General features: G+C 48.3%; 1 long non-coding RNA gene across 1 annotated transcript; it reads left to right on the forward strand.

Moving 5' to 3' along the window:
• The first annotated feature begins 1,139 nt into the window (after window positions 1-1,139).
• LOC122164235 lies at window positions 1,140-5,754 on the forward strand. Its single transcript, XR_006170155.1, has 2 exons — window positions 1,140-1,226; window positions 3,820-5,754. It is a non-coding gene; the product is annotated as an uncharacterized LOC122164235 (long non-coding RNA).
• Window positions 5,755-6,000: the final 246 nt, after the last annotated feature.

Below are 6,000 nucleotides of genomic sequence, written 5' to 3' on the forward strand. Positions count from 1 at the left end.
AGCCCTATCATATTCCATAACTAACAGTGTGGTTTCACCAGTGATCTATAATTCATCCCCTCCCTCCAACCCCAGCAAAAAGATTTGTGCTGAAGATGCAGAGGGCATTATTACAGCAATCTCTTTATTTCTAAAGGTTGTAATGACAATAACAAAACTGTGGTGCAGTTCAGTGGCTTGTTTGCAAGGGCTGGCAGACCAAGAGATACTACTACCTGAGCAACTGGAGCTGTTGTGGTGATAAACCCAGAGGGGCTTATGAAAACGAAGGAGAAAATGAGATCCAATGGAGATTTCGCATCTTTACAATTCTCCACCAACATACAGTTGTTATCTGCTGCATTACAGGGGTTAAAGGGAAAGAGCAAAGCAGCTCAAGCAGAAACTATTATTTCTGGGAATTATTTCCTTCAAAAAGCTTGTTTTTATTACTTTCGTTAAGGTTCAATGCAAGACAGGCAGGCATAATACAGCTGCAGAATGATGTTTCTCTGATACCATCTTTAATATCTGCAGAACCACAGATTTGTGCTGCCTTGGGTTGTACCCAATAACCAGGCAAAGAAATTCAGCTTCCTGCCTCTATGCCCACAGCCAGAGAAGTGTTGCTGTGCTTGTCACCTGAAATGTCTGCATCAATTGGAAAGGGTCGGGCAGGTTGGTGGCACCAGGATTTGTTGGGTGCGAGCTGCGGCTGCAGGGATTGTGTTGGAGGTGAAGTAGCTGTGAAGTAGCTGGAGGAACTGGGGTTGCGTTGTACAGGTGCAGATCCAGATACACGTGTGGGTACAGATGTGGGTACAGCTTTACGCGTAGGCAGAAGTGCAGGTGTAGATACAGGAATAGGTGCCAGGGAAGATACATGTAGAGTTACAGCCGGAGTGCACGAGTAGCCATAGCACCGCCCCGCCACCGCGGCTCCCGGTTCTCCGTCGCTAAGTGATGTAAGTGCGCCACGTGACCACCTCAGTGACGTCATCCCCGCGCCGCTCGCGGTTCTCGGAGCTGCATGGCGCGCTCCGGGCCCAGCCGCCTGGCGCTGGGGCTGGCGTTGGGCGCGGCGGCGGCCGCGGGCCTGGGGCTCAGCCTGCTGTGGGCATTGCGGCGGCGGCGGCGCGGCTGGCGGCGGGGCGGCGGCAGCGGCCGGGAGGCGGCCCGGAGGCGGCCCGGAGGCACGGCGGGACTCGGGGACGGCGGCGCGGAGGTCGTGGGGAGTTGGAGCCAGGGTAAGGCCCGGGGCCGGGGTAGGACCGCAGGGAGGGCCCTCTGATTCCTTCCCAGAGGTACCGGCAGCCGTTCACCAGTTGAGGCTTTCTGTCAAGGCCATCTGGGTGCACCTGCTCTCCTGTCAGTGGAGGACGCCAGAGTTGTTGGGCGTCATGCCACGTGCAGTATGGCAGGAAAGCGATAAGCCACCGCGATATCGAAAAGATGCTTTTGTAGCATGAACAGGTTCAAACGCTCTTCACAAAAACCTTGGAAACAGTGACAAGGCTTTAAGATATGAGACATTCAAGGCAAAGTGCTCTCCTATGAGCAACTTCCGTTTATTTATTTTATTTTCAGTCTAGGCTCCTGAATTCTGCATGTCAACAAAGTGAAACACCTGCTTGTACCCACTCTCTCAGATCGTCAGGTGCAACTGTCAGCCCATCGCCACCATGCCCCTAGAAGGAATTATAGAATCATTAGGGTTGAAAAAGAACTGTAGGTCATCTAGTCCAACCAATCAGTCCGTCACCACCGTGCCCATTAAACCACGCTCAAGCCCAGGGAAATTACATCTTTTCATGACTCTACTGCTGGGACATGACACCAAGCTGGGAGGTGGTGTTGATCTGCCTGAGGGTAGGGCAGCCCTTCAGAGGGATTTAGACAGGCTGGACCGCTGGGCTGAGGTGAATGGGATGAGGTTCAACAAGGCCAAGTGTCGGGTCCTGCACTTTGGCCACAACAACCCCATGCCGCGTTATAGGCTTGGGGATGAGTGGCTGGATGATTGTGGAGAAGAGAAGGACCTGGGAGTGTTGGTTGATGCTCAGCTGAACATGAGCCGACAGTGTGCCCAGGTGGCCAAGAGGGCCAACGGCATCCTGGCCTGCATCAGAAATGGTGTGGCCAGCAGGAGCAGGGAGGTGATCATCCCCCTGTACTCAGCACTGGTGAGGCCGCACCTCAAGTGTTGTGTTCAGTTTTGGCTCCTCACTACAGGAAAGATGTTGAGATCCTGGAGCGTGTCCAGAGAAGGGCAACGAAACTGGTGAGGGGTCTGGAGCACAAGTCTTATGAGGAGCAGCTGAGGGAGCTGGGATTGTTCAGTCTGGAGAAGAGGAGGCTCAGGGGAGACCTCACTGCACTCTACGACCTCCTGAAGGGAGGTTGTGGTGAAGAGGGATTTGGCCTCTTCTCCCAGGCATCGAGCAGGACACGGGTTAATGGCCACAAGTTGTATCAGAGGAGGTTCAGGTTGGACATAAGAAAAACTTTTTCTCTCAGAGAGTGGTCAGGCACTGGAATGGCCTGCCCAGGGAGGCGGTGGAGTCGCCATCCCTGGCAGTGTTCAAGAGGTGTCTGGATGAGGAGCTGTGAGATATGAACCTTTAGTGCTAGTGGTGGCAATGGTGATGAAGAGACGGTTGGACTAGGTGATCGTGTAGATTGTTTCCAGCATGTGATTCTATGATTCGATGATTCTTAAAGTCCAGTATCTCTTAAAACAGATGTATGTAGAATAGAAACGGAACTTATTTTGCAGTAAGGTGTTCTTAAAAAGAAGCAATTTGCTCAACTGCCATGGTCTTTGTGGTATTCAATATGGATTTTGTAGTTTTTTTAAGTGTTTCACAAGGGGATGTCTGCAGAAGTGTCACTGAGAGAACTCATAGAATCATGGAATCACTTGAGTTGGAAAGAACCTTTAAAGATCATTTAATCCAACTGTCCTGCAATGAACAGGGGCGCCTTCAGCTCGATCAGGGTGCTCAGGGCCCTGTCTAGCCTGACCTTGAATGTTTCTAGGAGTGGACTCTATTCAATCTGTTAGCACTGTGGAAGTGTTTAGTGTGACTGCATGCTGATGTCAGGATGGGGTGGTAAACCAGTGCAGGAACCAAAAGCACCAGGCCAGGTCAGGGGGCAGTACTCAAGATTAAACTTTATGCCCTCTGTTTTGTGAAGACAAAATTGAACTGACATTTCCTGTGAGAAACCCTTTCCCATTTCCCTGTACTCAGCACTGGTGAGGCCACACCTTGAGTACTGTGTTCAGTTTTGGGTCCCTCTCTACAAGACAGACGTTGAGACCCTGGAGCGTGTCCAGAGAAGGGCAACAAATCTGGTGAGGGGTCTGCAGCACAAGTCTTATGAGGAGCAGCTGACGGAGCTGGGATTGTTCAGTCTGGAGAGAGGAGGTCTCAGGGGAGACCTCACTGCACTCTACAACTTCCTGAAGGGAGGTTGTGATGAGGAGGGGTTTGACCTCTTCTCCCAGTCAACAAACAGGACCCGAGGAAATGGCCACAAGTTGTACCAGAGGAGGTTTAGAATAGACATCATGAAGAAGTTTTTCTCTGTGGTCAGGCACTTTCTAAGTGGTCGGGCACTGGAATGGCCTGCCCAGGGAGGCGGTGGAGTCACCGTCCCTGGCAGTGTTCAAGAGGCGTCTGGATGAGGAGCTATGAGATACGGTTTAGTGGCTTGTGGTGGCAATAGTAATGGGAGGACAGTTGGACTAGATGATCTTGTTTGTAGGTGCTTTCCAACCTTGTGATTGTATGATTTTCATCTGATAACCTTTTTTTCTGTCTTGGTTTCTCAAAGGTCTAACCAGAAAGCCAGTTCCTTTAGGGGCAGGAGATTGTGCTGTGTATACACCTCTGTTAACACATGGTGAGCAGGTGGATGTGGTGGACCGCCTGGATTTTGTGCTGACAAACATCTTGGAGCTGAGGAGGGAAGTAGAGGAACTACGGAACAGCCTGCAGAACCTTGCTGCAGATATTGTGGGTGAAGTCAGGTTAGCGTCTGCCCTTCTTGTTTTGTCATCTTTTGTCTGCTGTTCTGTGTTTTGTGTTCTACAGCACAGGGAAACATCTTGAACAGTTGGGTGTCTGTTAAATGGAAAAAGTGGAAAAAAATGTCTCTTTAGTTTCTACTGCTGTTATATCTTGGCAGTGAGATTATGTTGAAATAAGACCAAGTGCTAGGTCCTGCTCTTTGGTCACAGCAACCTCATACATCACTACAGGCTTGGGACAGACAGAGTTGCTGACAAACTGCACGGAGGAAAAGGATCTGAGGGTATTAGTCAGCAGCTGGCTGACTAGTAGTGTACGTGGGTAGCTAAGAAGGCCAGTGGCATCCTGGCTTGTATCAGAAATAGTGCAGCCAGCACGAGCAGGAGGTGATGATCCTTCTGCAGTCAGCTCTGGTGAGGCTGCATCTTGAATACTGTGTTCAGTTTTGGGTCCCTCAATGCGAGGAAGACTTGGATCGTATCCAAAGATGGGCAACAGAGCCGTGAGGGGACTGGAGCACAAGTCTGATGGGGAGCAGCTGAGGGAACTGGGATTGTTTGGCCTGGAGACAAGGAGGCTCAGGGGAGACCTCATAGCTTTCTACAACTTCCTGCTGTAGAGGTTGTGGCAAGGTGGAGGTTGGCTTCTTCTCCTGGGTATCAGCAACAGGACAAGAGATGATGGCCTTGAGTTATGCCAAGGGAAGTTCAGGTTGGCTGTTAGGAAAAATCTCAGAAAAAGTGGTTGGGCATTAGAACAGGCTGCCTAGAGAAGCGATAGCATCACTCTGGGGGATTTTCAAGAAAAGTAGAGGTGTGGCACTGAGTGGTATAGTGGAGTTGGGTCCTTGGTTGGACATGGTTAAGGACTTTATCAAATCCACTTAGCCAAAAACAGCCCCTTCTCTAGGAGATAAAGCAAGTATTGCTCAGGAGTAGGGCCAACCAGTAGGAGCAGACCAGCACACATGTACAAGGCTACCCTGCTTGACCCGCTATAGCTTCTACTGCGGTCTGGTTTTAGCAGTGCACATAACCAAAAAGCTGTCAAACTCTTGTAGTCCTTTCACAGATTTGTAGATTCCCATTCAGAGGAATCAACAGGATGGGATGTTTTAAGATACACTTTGCCATTGTTTGTTTCTAGAAAGCAGCCTAGAGATGTCCCACAGAACTAGCATATAAACACTGGACCTATCAAAAGCATGATTTTGCTCTTTTCCTCTAACTGCTTACTAAGATGCTTTCCACCCATTTTTCCATTTAAAAAATAAAAATAGAAATCACTTACAGAGAATTGGAATGAGAAGCTCTCAGCAATGGTGTAGAAACAGTAGAATTATAGTGTGGCAGCTTTGGCAATGAAGGCAATGAAGAACCTGTATCTTCTCAATATCTGAATGAGGAGATGCTGACTTGGGAGATTTCTTTTTACCAAAAGCTTGCTTGAAGGAGCTGTGTAACTGAAAAACAAGACCACAGCAGTAGACACACCATGAAGAATGCATCCATACAAAAAGCCACAGACTGAAACTCCAACATGCAAATATTCCAAACAATAAAGCCATACTCACAGATTTTAACAGAGCTAAAAGGGAATCAAAAAGCTTAAATTGAATAACCAACTTCCTGTGTTTTCAGGTTTAAGGCTTGATTTAATTAAGGTTTAATTTTCAATCTTCGTTTTGCACCAATGTATTCACTTTTAACACAATAAAAGCACTTTCCTGTCATCTTCATAATGTTTCCTTAAACTTCTTTAAATAGTTCTGGGTTAAATGAGAAGTGTAGGCTGATGTAGAGACCTACTACATTACAGTGACAAAGAATAGAAGCTAAAGTAAAAATTTCAGAAGTTTTTACCTTATCTAAGGCTTAACAGCAGGCTTGTCTCAAAAACCAAAAGAGTTGCCAACAATTTGAAGACACAGCAATTTGCTCCTCCTATAATTAATACATAACCCTGCACAAGCAGATGACATTGC

This window comes from Centrocercus urophasianus, unplaced genomic scaffold, assembly GCF_019232065.1.
Source record: "Centrocercus urophasianus isolate 14NV4802_14NV808 unplaced genomic scaffold, USGS_Curo_1.0 seq_259, whole genome shotgun sequence".
NCBI lineage: Eukaryota > Metazoa > Chordata > Aves > Galliformes > Phasianidae > Centrocercus > Centrocercus urophasianus.